Below are 14875 nucleotides of genomic sequence, written 5' to 3' on the forward strand. Positions count from 1 at the left end.
TTTTCTCAGGTATTTGTCTTATCTACCACATTTGTGTGAGTAGACAATTGGCCAGAAACACAAGTGATTTTAAATAAATTTTAGAAAGAGTATAAGCCATATATAAAATAGGAATAGGACATGTATGTAAAATTTCCTGTTTTATTATAAGGATACTCAGTGGCCTAGTTTGATTTATGTGTATTTATTTGTGTGAGGAATTTACTTGGAATTTCCATAGTTATAATCCAGGGCGATGAGTGAGTGGTATATGTATGTGTGTGTGTATACATTCTCAAGTAAAACTGGTGAATACTTTAAAAGTTCATTTAGAATATTTCACTGATTCTAATTGTTAATAATCTTTAGTAATTGGCTTAGGAACACATCTATAATAAAAATCACCTACTTACTAAGCATATAAAATTTCACTTTTATTGAGTGATCTGTTACTTTGAATGATGTTCACTGTAGGCTACTGACTACCATAGGATATGTGATCATGGAAAGATTACTTAGATTAAATATGTGGATATGAATCAAAATCTGTCTAGCTTATTTTGCTACCTAGATATGTCTTTTATATATCATACTCTATAATTTGATTTTTTTTTCCTTTGTTTTTTTTTCTGGTACCGGGAATCAAACTCACGACCTCGTGCTTGCCAGGCAGGCACTGTGCCACTGAGCTAAATCCCCCGCTCCCATATTCTATAATTTGAAAGAATTTGACTTCAGTTTCTTATTCTATTATCCTCAGAACCAGTATTATTCTTTATTTGCTTATTATTCTCCCCCACACCTCTCCACAATTCATAGGCACTCAAAATACGCATAAGGCTTGTGGAGTAAGAAGTGTACCTGTCTTGTGCTCTGCTAAATACACTGTATCTAGAAGAGTATTGGATACACATTAGAAGCTCAGTAAGTGTTAGTTGATGAAAAAAATGAATGTATTTTGATAAGAGATTAATTTTTCGGAGTAGCTGTTGCCCTGTGAATCTAAGAGATTGATTCAGGTAGACGGATTTCCCCAGCATGGGAGTCCTCCTGAAGCTGGCCAGTGTCATTGATATTACCTTTCCTAGGTGGAGTAAGGCCATGATTTCATTTGAGAGGGAGCTAGAGATTGTGTGCAATCACCAAGCTAGCTTTGGGCTCTGGTCGTATGATATACAATGGGGATTCCCACCATGGATGTGTGTAAGTCATGGGTCATGGTAGAGGGCCCATTAATTGAACCCTGGGAACTGAATCCTAGAGCACAGAATTATAAACATATGTCAAACAAACTATTTTCAGGTAATTTTAATATTTTTATTTCACTTTGATTTAAAAAAATCTAATTCATAGAAGCATGTTCCTGGTCAATGGCTTGAGGCACATCTAGTTCCCACCCACGACAAGAGAACTAAATAAGGGTCAGAGTCTTCCTGGCCAAACCATCTCCCTAGCTAAGTTAGGACCATTTTGTGGAAGTTTTATTGGTTTCGCCATAATACTTAGAATGGTGAGTAAAGATGTGATGCTAAGCAGTACTCCTGAGGCTTAAAAATTAATCTTGCCAAGTGCCTCACCTGCAATCAAAGAGCTACTTGGAGAATTTGCATCATTGATTGTATTTTCATGCAGGAACTGAAATATATGATTTTGTGTAAACGGGGAAACCTCGTCTTTTCACATTTCCTCACAACATTCAATCAAAATAGCAAATGTAAGATGGGAAACTCAAGCCAATGAAGTGCTTATTAAGCTCCCACCACATCATACCAATAAAGTGCTGAGGTCTTATAAAATAACCAAACAGTTGATTACTGAGATAGTAAGCAACAAGCAGATGTCTTCCCAAAAGGCAGAGAGAGTGAGTCATTTAAAAAGTTCAGCCCTTTCCCATTTATGTGCCATTGAGAAAAAATGCTCTTGATTTTGGAGCTGGTTAAACATTTTATTGACTCTATTATTTCTTGCAAGATTAGAGGGTTTTTTTGTTTGTTTTATTTTTACTTTTTGAGACAAGGTCTTGCTATGTAGCCCAGGCTGGCCTCAAACTTATGAGGATCCTTCTGCTGCAGCCTCCCAAGTGCTGGAACTACAGGCCTATGCCACCACACCTGCATATTTCTTGCAAGATTATTAATGTACTATTTTAATCTGTGCACTTTTTTGGGGAATTGGGGATTGAAACCAGGGTCTTCCCACTGAGCTATATTTGCCTCTCCTCTTGACCTTTGCTTTTATTTTAAAGTAGGATCTCCCTAAGTCATGAAATTTCCCAGATTGGGCTTGAATTTGCAGCCCTCCTGCCTCAGCCTCCTACGGATGAGAGGTTACAGGCATGTGCCACCATACCTGGCTAGCCTATGCATTTTTAAAGCTACAGTGGATTCTGTTTTAGTGAAAAAAGGTACCAAATGATAACCTAGGAGATATAAACATGATGACTGACTCTGAACTCTGGTAAAATCTGGATACAGACTGATATTATCCACAAATTTTATCATTAAGCAAAGCAGACAATTCAAATGAAATATTTTTTATGGATTACTTTCATACTTTGGGTGTTTATTTACAAAAGAAGTCTCCCAATAAGAATTGCCATTATACTTCTTCCTTAATTGATATGTGGAGATCAGTTAAGGATCTCTGGGCCAACAGAAAGTGTAGTACCCAGCAAGCACCTTGTAAGAATATACAATGGAGAAGACTAGGACAAGAGGCAAGAGTGGAAATCTTCCCTTCAGAAGTGATGTTCGAATTTCTGAAGCACCTTGTAAGAATATACAATGGTCAGGGCTGTTTATGTGTTCGGAAGTGTAGGCTTGGAAAATAGAAAGCTTAGAAAAAATTTGGATGGAAAGACTTAATTAATAAATATATGGGGAACGTAGTGCTTACAGCTCTGAATCTGGACCATGAAATGGTTGAAGGATGAAGACAGAGGTGGGAGTTACGTTGGACCAGAAAAACAAAATGATTGATGATGATCAGGATGCATGAATGGGCAGGGCACGTTTCTGAGAATAAAGGAGGAGAGCTTTATATTCAGTAATAGTGATTCATACATGTTGATAGGTGAGATAAGCTCAGACTATTTATATTCTGGAAACTTGGCCATTGGAGATAGACATGAAGACAGAAAGTATGGATTGGCACATGGGGTTTCTTCTTTGATCTATTCGATAAGTATTTATTGAACATTTTCTATGTGCAAAGTACTGTGCTAAGCACTGGGAGAACAGTGGTAGACCAGATCGATTCACCCCTAGTATTATAAAACTTGTATTCTAGAAGGGAAGCTAGACTTCAAATAACTAATTGCACAACCGACCCTGGCTCTCATAAGTTCTGCTATAGGCACAAGACTAGGACAAGAGGCAAGAGTGGAAATCTTCCCTTCAGAAGTAATGTTTGAGATGTTGCGCTAAAGAATAGAAGATGACTTGTAAAGGACAGGAAGGCAGACTGAAATGTACAGATAAGGGCACAACTCATGCTAAGGCCTTAGGCAGGTGAAATCTGCCATGTTTGAGGAACTTCAGCATCAGAGTGACTGAAACACAGAACCCTTAGAAATCAAGAAGAGAGGTTAGAGTGGTGGTAGGTAGACTTTGAATGGTTTTTAAATTTGAGCTAAGTGTGGTTGGAAGCCACTGAATGTCTGTAGTTAATCATGGGCTGGTTTGTGTGAATTTACACTCGAAGTGGATCCTTCTGCCTGAGGTACATGTTGGAGGAAGGCAAGAGTGGGTGAGGGAAAACGAGCCCCAACGCTGTGCTAAGAAGTGACCCTGGTCCAGCTAGGGTTGTTGTGGTTAAGTTGAAGAGAGACAGCTAGATCTGAGAGGTGTTTATGAAGCAAACTATCATTGTTAACAAATGAAGAAAGCAGTGCTTGAAAAGGAGGGCGCCGTCATCATTGGGGCTGACATCAAACTAGAGAAACCAGCTGGAGATGTCTCAGTACTTGCAAAGGCAAGTTCTGAAGGCATTTTACAAAGAATAGCATAACAGAATTTTTGACTTAAAAGTTTTGTTTTACTGTGTTATACCAGGCTTCCATTATTGTAACAGTTACTGAGATCCATCAACTTAAAAAGAGGAAAAGTAAGCTAGACATAGTAGTACATGCTTATGATCCTAGAACTATGGGAGGCTGAGGCAGGAAGATGGCAAGTCTGAGGCAAATCAGGGCAATGGGTAATTTGGCAAGACCCTGTCTCAGAGATTAATAATAACAATAATAATCTGGTACAAAGGCCCTGGATTCAATTCCCAGTGGAGAAAAAAAATAAAAACAAAACCAGGAAAGATGTAGTTTTAGCTTATAACTCTGGGCAGTTCAGTCCATGTAGGCAGACCCATTCTTTTCTGGTCCCATAGGGAGGCATTTCATCATGGCAGTGTGTAGAGAAGCTAGCTGTTCTCTTCATGGTGCTCAGGAAGCGAAAGAGTGAGAAAGAACAGTGTCGCATGGTCCCCCTGAGGCACAGATCTAATGGTCTCAAACCTCCTAGTAGGCTCACTCCCAAAGATCCCACCATCTTGTAGTGATCTGTAGCTGCAGATCAAGCTTCCAACACACGACCTCTGGAGAACTTTGCAAAGCCAACTCTAAGCACTGGGTAACTTCCACTGCCTTAGTGGCTACAACAGGTAAACAGGGGAGAGGAGAAAAAAGACTAACTCAATGCAGAAGTGCTAGGTTTGCAGTGTCAGCTGATGGGAATGCCTAGATAAGGGCGCATGATTCTACTTGGGAAGGATACATTGAGATTTGAGATCAAAGTCATAAACTATGTGGAGGGTACCAAGGAAAATAGTGGAGTGTGCAGAATAGCAAGCCATGGTACCAGTTCTGAAGCTGGTAGAAGAAATGAGCAAGTGTCACTCATAGAATAGCTTCTGTGTGGAAATTCAGTGACTTTCAGTAATTTTTCTGTGAGGGCAATTTAAATTTTAGCTGTGTAGTAAATGTTCAATTATTGAAATGAGTAGGGTCCTCCTACAATGTCTGTAGTTTGTTGCACTTAAGAATATGCTGACAGGAGCTGAGGATTTAGCTCAGTGGCACAACACCTGCCTGGCAAGGGCAAAGTCATGAGTTCGATTCCTGGTAGAGGAAAAACAAACAAACAAACAAACAAAAAGAATATGTTGACAGAGAAGAAGAGATTAGGCAAGTGTTCATATAGTTCTAGAAATAATTAGAATTTAAGTAATGCTTCATAAAATTTTAATTAAATGATTATCAAGTTACTCAATGTATGCTCAAGTTCCTAGAAATTTCTTTTAAAACATAAACTTTTTGGGGAATCAATAAATATTCATTCAGTAAGCACTTATTGAAAGCTTATATGCCTGGAACTGTTTTTGGTCCTGTTGGCTTTAGTTCTGGTTACGGAATCTGTTTTGTAAAGAGAAAAGATAGTCACAAAACAAAATAAAGTATAAGGTAATTATAAGTGATATGATTTCAAAAGATATTGAAATTAGCTTAGATTGGTCAGACAACACTTACTCGAAGACCAATGTATGTTTGCTTCTCTATTTATTTATTTAGCAGTACTGGAAATTGAACTTCGGACCTTCACTTAGTTACATTCCCAGACCATTTTTTACTTTTCATTTTGACACAGAGTCTTACTAATTTCCCAGCCTGGGTTTGAGTTTCTTGTCCTCCTGCCTCAGCTTCTCAGAGTACTGGGGTTGTAGGCATTCATCACAGTGCGCAGGGAAGGCATGTTGTTAAATGTTACACTTTAATACATAAAAACATAGTGCTTATATTTTTTAAACATTTATAAAGGAGTACATATACTTGTCTGTCAATTTATGTGAGATTAATGAAACTTTTTGAGTTTCATAGGAATAAAAGTTTTGACTCGACCACTTTTGACTGTCCTTTCAGTACCAGAAAAACATAAGGATAGAAAACAAAACACTAAGACAGGAATGTGACTTTTTAACTGCATACTTCTCTTCCATAATTATGCACAAAACTCCAAAGACAAATACCACAGAAAGTCATTTCTTACCTGCATTTTTGCCCCAGGAGCTTCAATGTCTATTTTCAAAAAAGAATTATAAAAATCAATATACTTTGATGAATTCTTTTGAACTGTATCATGACAAAAATGTTTAATAAAACAACACTACCACTAATATTAGTTCTGTATACAGAAATTTATATTTTTGACATATTATCATGGGTGTAATTGGGGAATGGAGTAATTGGAAAGTAGTAATTGAAACAAAGGATAAGAAATTTTAGGTTGACCATTAAGAAATAATAATAAGAAAGTGAGAATTTGAAAAATGAGTTTATTGCTCTAATTTCTTATTAGTAACTACAATTTATATTCATTTGTAGAGATGGGCAAGGACAGCTCTCGATACCTAGTGATGATTTTTTTGTTTCAGTGTATTATGAAATCTTTATCAAGTAAAAATTTCCTTTTTAACACATTTGTTAATTGCTTCTATGGTAGTTTTGAGTAACATTGGTAGTTTTTAAATCACTAATGTAGTTTTGAGTATTTATACTCAGACTTGAAATTACTATTTAACAATTTTCATTCATATTTCTGTAAAAACTTGGGACACATGGACATAATTTGTTTCAAAGTTCAAAACTGAGAAGAGATAATATGACAAAGAGTAAATTTCCTCAGTTTCCTGCTCCAGAGGTGACAATAGCTTCTTCAGACTTGGAAGCTTTTAAGTTAAAATTGAAATTACTTTGCTTATATGAAAGTTCCTCAAGTTATAACTGTATTAGACTTGAAAATATTTTTCTACCATTTCACAATGTTATGTGAAATACAGTGTCAAAGTTATGCAGAGGTTGAATTTCAATATCAATCATTAGATATTTCAGAATTGATGGGGTTATTTTTGGTGAAAACCAAATATAGTGAAGTGATATTGTTAATATTTTGTGAAATTCATATTCAAGAGGCTTAAAGAAAGTTATGGGTAATTTAGCTCCAAAAGGTGTTGATTTTGGCCTCAAGGAATCTCACGAACATTATTGTGAACCTACAGAATTTACAATTATGGGTTAATTTATAAACTTTTTCTCTGAAAACTCAAAGGAGCTTGATCAACTTTCAAATTCCAAGATAATTAGAGGTTTCCCACTCCAAATTAATTTTAAATTTGTAATCTGCAATTTTTGCTAATCTGTTAACATTTTGTCAACTTCCAGCCTCCTGGTTTTTTGTTTTGTTTTGTTTTTTGTTTTTTTTTTTTTTTTTGTTTTTTTTTTTTTTTTTTTTTGGTTTTTCTCCGGTACCGGGGACCGAACTCACGACCTTGCGCTTGCCAGGCAGGCGCTTTGCCACTGAGCTAAATCCCCAGCCCTGTTTTGTTTTTTGTTACTAGGAATTGAACTCACGACCTTGAGCTTGCCAGGCAGGTGCTGTGCCAGTGAGCTACGTCCCCAGCTAGGCTTTTATGAATCAGCTAAAAATTTCAGGATAGAGTGTTCTTATAGAATCAGAAGGCAATACTCAACTTAATCACTGCCAGTGGACTCCTGCAGTCCCAACAAGAACAGTGACCCCAGCGGGATAGTATCTGGTCAGTGTGCCTATGTGTTAACCTATAGGTTAACACTTGCTAAAGATTATCAATAGGTATGTCCATTCTACTCAAATATCCTTAAGTCTAAATGTTTACCCTCCAACAGTTTATGGTAAGTCAGACTTCGTATGAAGCTGTCACATTTTTGCTAGCTCCAAAGCTAGACTTCAGTTGATTAATCATTTTGGAGTGGCTCTGGCTGCCAAAGGCAAATCTTACATCACTGTTATGAAGCCTCCCTAGGTAGAATGGAGATGGAGCACTGAGCAATTAGGTAAGTGGGTGAATGCTGTGGGTTTTCTCAGTAGGTTACTATAAGGAACATTCTGAACATCAGATACATTGCTACTCCGGCCTGTGCTGGGATGAACAAAGGATGTGGTTGAGCCAACACTTCTTTCTCATGCATCACAATGATTCTGACTGTTCTAGAACTGATAAAATTCAGGAAGGGAGAAGGCGGGCTCAAAGTCATGTGGGGCTACTCCGCGGAATACAGCACACTATTATTTCACTTAATCCTCCTGGAAACTTTGTAGTTATGTTAGCCGCATTTTTCAGAGGCAGAAACCGAGGCATGGAGAGGTTCTTAACGTAAATAGAAAACGGAGCAACAGAGAAAAATGCACATTTGTCATAGAGGCAGTATCAGAATGAGCTTATACTTAAACAAGCAAAAACTCCACTTAAACATTGCTCTATTTGAATAATTAAGAAAAGCTTCAAGCCTGTAAAAACTCAGTACTTTGAATCCATGAGTTATCAAAGTAGCAGATCATTTCAGGAAAAAAATAGAAGACCACTGGATGAGGAAAAGAACTTCTTAAACTAGTGTTTATAAAACAAATCAAATAGTTCATTTTGCAATGAGATGTTGTAGTATGATTTATGAACACATTTGTTCAAACTTACATATATAGATATTTAGAAATTAAATCTACATTAATGATTTCAGTACTTAAATTTATTTTATTTTATTTTATTTTTTGGTTTTGGTTTTTCTCCGGTACAGGGAACCGAACTCACGACCTTGCGCTTGCCAGGCAGGCGCTTTTGCCGCTGAGCTAAATCCCCAGCCCCCTTAAATTTCTTTTAAAAGAACCAATTTTATATATTTTTCAATTTTTCTTTAACTAAAGAAAATGTACATTGAATATATATTTACTATATGCAACTTTATGGCTATCTAAACATATTAACCCTAATATTATATAAGTGGCAGTTGTCTCTACCTTATGTCTAAGGGTATCGGGGGAAAAGTGTCTTTGATGATGAAAAGAAAGTTAAAATTTACATTACCTACATTTGGCATGCAAGCATCATTTCAATCAAATGCTCACTAACATTTTTGTCCTTAACTCTGAATTTGAACACAAAAATGAATTAGAGGCTCTGTGTGCTCCCCAGAAGAATGAAGCGGGCTGCACTGCCTCAGTCTGACATTGCCTGGAAGGCAACTGACCCTAGGAAAAATTGTGAATGAAAGGATGTTTGTGTCTTGTACTGTAGTAGTAGCATCTCTGTCTGCTAAGCATTTTAACTTCCAGAGTTGTTTTCTCACAACTTTTCCTCCTTGAGACGACCCAATTTCTTCTTCTTTTCTTCAATTTAACTTTATTAATCCTTGTCTGGTGACTGGATTGAAACTTCCTGAGATGAAAATAATCCTGTGGTTTAATGTCTGTCTTAGTCCATACCTGCTGCTATAACAAAATGTTCTAGACTTGATCCCTTATCAAAAATAGAAATTTATTTCTTGTAGTTCTGCAGGCTGAAAAATCCAAGATCTAGGACTACAAGAGTCCATGTCTGATGAATGCCTGTTCCATGTGGCATCTTATCGGGGTGTCCTCATGTAAGGGGAGAGGCAGGAGCACAAAGAGATGGGAGGAATAGGCAGCTCTCTGAAGGCTCATTTATAAGCGTTAACACCCCATTCATGAGGGTGGAGCCCTTGCAATTTAATCATTCCCTAGAGATTTCTTCTCTTACTACTGTTGCATTGGTGATTCAGTTTCAACACATGAATTTTGGAGGTACACACATCAAATAGTAGCAATATCTTATTCCCTTTATTTAAACAATGGGCTTGAACCCAGAGCCTCTGCACAGAGCTACGTCCCGGGCCCTTTTTATTTTTTATTTTGAGGCAGGGTCTTGCTAAGTCTCTAAATTGTCCAGGGGGTGCATGAACTTGGATCCTGCTGCCTCAGCCTGCCAGAGCACTGGGACATAGGTATGCACCACCACATCTAGTTTATTTTTTAAAATGCAGTATACATTAAAGAAATGAAAATTATTTTATTTACAGTCATTTACTCACTGTTTTTTTAATCAACATTAATGCGTTTGCTTCTCACTACCTATGAGGTAAGTTTATAATTTGGAATTTCAGGTTGAAATTTCAGGTTGAAATTCAGTAGAAATTCAGGTTGAAATTCAATTTCAGGTTGGGTCAGTAGAGGGGTGTTTGGGAAACAACTGATCTTTTTATCTTTGAAATCAAATTGAGAGAGAAAAAGGATGCAATGAAAGTATATTATTTGCATGTCTGAAAGTGTTGTAAGGAAACCTATGGTACTGCTAATAGATGCTAATAATTGTAATAAAAAATAAATTTAAAATTTAAGAAGAGTAAGAAACCACATCACACACACAAAAAAAGAAACCATATCTCAAAACAAAATTCATTTTGTATGGCCAGCCTTGTTTGTGACTCCTGTGATAGCAATTATAAGTCAAGACCAATCAAACACAAAAGCTTGTAGTCAACAGGATGTGGTGGTACACACCTGTCATGCAGGAGGCTGAGGCAGGAGGATTGCTATGAGTTTGAGGCCAGCCTGGACTCCTTAGTGAGACCCTGTCTCAAAAAACCAAAAAAACCCCAAAACACAGCAAAAAATCTTGTAGTTAGTCTGATTAGATATGGGGCAGTAATGATAGAACCAAAGCTAATATTCAATTAGAACCTCATGAAGGATGTTTTAATGACTCATAATAAACTAGAAGTGTTCACATCCAAGTTTGAAGAATATATGAAGAAATGGTAATTCTTGAATTTTTGCAAATATCTTTGTAGTGGAAATGCTATATTACCCGTATTTTGTTATGAGTGATGTCATATATACTTTATATCTAATATTTTAATAGGTTAGAAAGCTAATTTTCAAAAAGTTGGATCATTACAGTGCAAGCCCAGTTTCAGAATGAATTATGATAGAGAGCAGTTGCCTTCCTTTTTCAATTTTTAACCCTTTTGAAGTAGCAGGGATGGAACTCAGGGCCTGGAACATGCTACATAAGTGTTCTCAGTGCTCTGCCACTAAGCTACATCCTTAATACATCCGCTGTTTTAAAAAATTCATTTATTTTTAATATAAAAGTGCAAATCTGCAAACCCACCCTACTTTGACTCCCTCACATAATGCTTTACCTTTTAAAAGTAAAAATAAAGTGCTAATTATATACATGTCACAAAAAAGCTTTCTTTGTAAAAATAAAGATGAATTAATTCATTCTTTATAATGATACTATACAGTGGTCTAAATATGTTTCAAGGATATTAGAAATTGTTTTTATTTCCCATTTGTTTTATTTTATATTTATTTAATTCTTTAACATGTGACAATATTTAAGTGTGAAATATATTGTCTTTTACACTACTGACTTTTACTCTATGAGTAATCACTAAAGTCCCTTTCTAAATATATAAAATAAGCTGGGCGTTGTGGTGTATGCCTGTAATCCCAGCACTTGGGAGGCTGAGGCAGGAGGATTGTTGCAAGTTCAAGACCAGCATGGGCAAAAAAGTAAGCTCTAGGCCAGCTTGAACTACATAGGGAGACCCTGTCTCAAAAAAGACAATAAATAAATAAATATATGTATATAAAATAATTAAAGAATTAAAATTCACATAGTACTCTTTTAATTGAATTTTTACCAAACTTTTTAGACCATGTAGAAGAATTACTAAGAAAAATATATAAATAATGAAAACAACAGAAGAAAATGCTAACAAGAGTAGATTAACTTTAATTGAGAAGTATCCATTTTAATTGCAATAATTGTTCAAGTTTCTTAAATCTCGTGAAAAACTGGGTGATAGGAAATATGTCTACTCTGGGGCATATTTTTGTACAATAATTCCAGTTGTCATTTCATTTCTCAGCTGTTAGTTTCTCAAAGATGACTTTAAGGAAACAGTACAACTTATTGATTAAGCTAATATAGGTAAGCCTAAAATTGTAATTTTCAGCACTGTGTCAGAGTGAGTTGTATAAGTTGATGCTCACTTCCCAAAATTTCTGATGTAAGATGAGCCTGGGTGAAAAAAAATCAAACAAACAACTCTATATGCAGCCAAAGTTCAGCCACGTGAATATAAAATTCAACCACTTGACTTTATGCTTTTCATACAATTATTTCTAACACATAAGTCTGTTTTCTGAATGGTGCCTTTGCCTTTAATCATGGAAAGTGTACTAGTTTATAATGTATAAATTCTGCTACGTAGGCAGCACTGATTTGGTTCAACATCCTTAACATGGAAATGTTTAATCAAATATATTGGCCTGAACGTGTTAGAGTGAATAACTTGAAATGGTAGAAGAGTCGCTTTAGAAACTAGATATTAGCCTTTGTCTTCTCCTACCATGAAGGTTGATGTAAGACCAGAAGTTTGTGCAACTCAGTTTATCATGAGTCATTTATGTGGCTGAGTCGTCTTCTGGGAAATATTGTTTGATATTCTGGCAACATTGATAACTAGCAGGGAATTAGACCTATTCAACATTCCAGGTTCTAGGACAAATTCTACACATTAATAAGAATTCAGCTTTTTAAGTGAACATTGTTTAAAAGGAGAAAAGCATTTAGCGGTCTTTTTTTTTTTTTTTTTTTCAGATCATTTCCCTTATTAGTACATGTTTGTAGTATGTGTTTACATTCCTTGTTGGAATTGGTACACATACATAATACATCTTTTTTTTTTTGTACTGGGAATCAAACTCAGGACCTTGCGCTTGCCATGCAGGTGCTTGTGCTGCCGAGCTATATCCCCAGCCTGCATAAAACATCTTGATCCCTCCTTTCATCTCCTTTCCCTTCCCTTCCTCTCCCTCCATCCATTCTTTCTACCTCACTTTTGCTTAAGAGACAGTTCCAGAACTAGATCTTACTCTACTTATCCTTGTCAGCTTCCTATTTAATGAAAGCTAAAGTCTAAATGATTCCTTTTCTTTTCTCTTTCTATCATGACCATTTATGGAAAAAGAAAATAGGAAGAAAAACCTGTTAATTGAATGTGATAACTAGGGAAAACATTATAGATCTTTTACATCCTCTCAAACAGCTATAAATGTAAGGTATTAAAAAGAGTGTGTACAAAATCAAATGAGAATGAAAATGTTCTGTCTTTCCTAGGGAATTTAATATCTGTAAGTGGCCTTTCATATGTCCCAAATTAGAAATAAGTCAATCTACAGCTTAGCTACATAGAAATTTTTTAGAGACAGCATACAAAGGTAAGTTTGAAACAAGAATTTTATTACCTAGGTTTTAGCTCCCAATGACCATGATAGATTTTACTAATGTAAGGAAGATACTTTTTTTTCTTGTGTTTTTGAGATAGGGTCTTACCGTATAGTTCAGGTTGCCCTTGAACTAACTATATAGTCCAGGCTGGCCTTGAACTGGTGGCAATCCTTCTGCCTCAGACCCCTGAGTACTGGGATTATAGACGTGCACCACCGGGCCAGTGATTCACATGGGAGTTTTATCAAGCTTCAAAATATGTTTTAAAATTTATCATTAGTTATCCTTTCTGGTTCAGTTGTGCACATAAAATCACATTTTACAGATTAAGAAATTATTAGGTTATATATTAAATGAAACCTAAATAAAGTAGAATATTTTTCATGATATTTTACAAAGATGGGATTTGGGGATTGGTTTGACTTGCCCTTGGATTTGAATGAAATGCTGAGGTCTATACCATGCAATGCTAGTAATACATGGCATGTAGTGGCATTAAAATTAATCAAATTATCACCTATAATTGATTGTGATTAAACGTCTTCTGAAAGAAGTACTTTAAGAGCCGGAGTAGTTGCTACACTTAACCAGCATGACTGTACTCATGATTTCAAAGGACCTGCATCTGGAATGAATTCTTCCCAGCTAAGTGCAACATTTATAGAAAACAAATGACCTCTGGTTTCTAACTCTTACTGCAAAACATGCTCAAAGAACCTGATAACATCTATGGTAGCCTTAAAAGAATCACTTACTTCTATAGCAATGATACTAGCATTGCTGGAAATCTAACTTAGTTGTACATGTTACACCTTTCTAAGAGGAGCTGAATTCACAAGCTAGCCCAATCTATTCCTTGCAAATTGAGGTGTCAGTTGGAACATGGGGGACTCTGAAACTTGGAATGGAGCCATTGTGAATGGAAGACCTTGTCTTTCCATGGTCTGAGAAGACTAGTGTTCCCTTGCTAGACAACCCTGCAGTAACCTTAACCTTACCTAGGGTAGTTGTCTTGAAAGGGGATGTCCACTGTACTCAAGACTTAACCCAACCATTCTTGCTATCTCTAGACTCATTACTAAGGTCATGTCTTAGCATGCCACATGAGTACAAAGTCTTAGCCAGGAGGAAATAGTTTGTAAACAAAGAGACTTGAAATTTTTGCTAATTATATGGCAGAAACCTTGGAAGTATATAACAGAATGAATTCTAAGGATATTGGGGGCCATCAGGCAACATCAATTCGAATCACATTTATTGATATGGGTGCATTTACTAGTGACTTTGAATTTAATGCCGTAGCTTGTGCAGCTGGAAGAGATCCAGTCTTCTTGTTTGTGTGGCTGAAAGTTAGACTCTTTGGTGGCTTATATATAAAGAGGGAAAGATCACAGAATGTCTTTGGGGTAGTAGAAGCACAAGGCTTATGGAGATAGGAAAATTGGAGTGTGTTTATCATGCACACCAAACATAACTGTTTCCTAACCCCAACTTTTGAGACAGTCCGGAGGAGTCTCACGTTAGGGAGCCATTAGTGAAGAGAGTACCTGCATTCTTGAGCAGCTCTGCGCTGACTATCCTCTTTAATCTAAATGGCAGCACTTAATTTCCAAAAACAGCTTGGGCACATTTATTGTAATAGATGGCAGAGATGTAGTGGTATGATAATGTTTGCCCTACAGGGATATTTGATGAAAGGCAGTCTTTCCAGTGGGCAGAATTTCAAGTTGTACATTTGGCTGTTCATTTTTTTTTTTTTTTCTGGTTTGAGAGATGG

The sequence above is a fragment of the Chinchilla lanigera genome, unplaced genomic scaffold (assembly GCF_000276665.1).
Source record: "Chinchilla lanigera isolate Chin_1 unplaced genomic scaffold, ChiLan1.0 scaffold00017, whole genome shotgun sequence".
In the NCBI taxonomy this organism is placed as follows: Eukaryota; Metazoa; Chordata; class Mammalia; order Rodentia; family Chinchillidae; genus Chinchilla; species Chinchilla lanigera.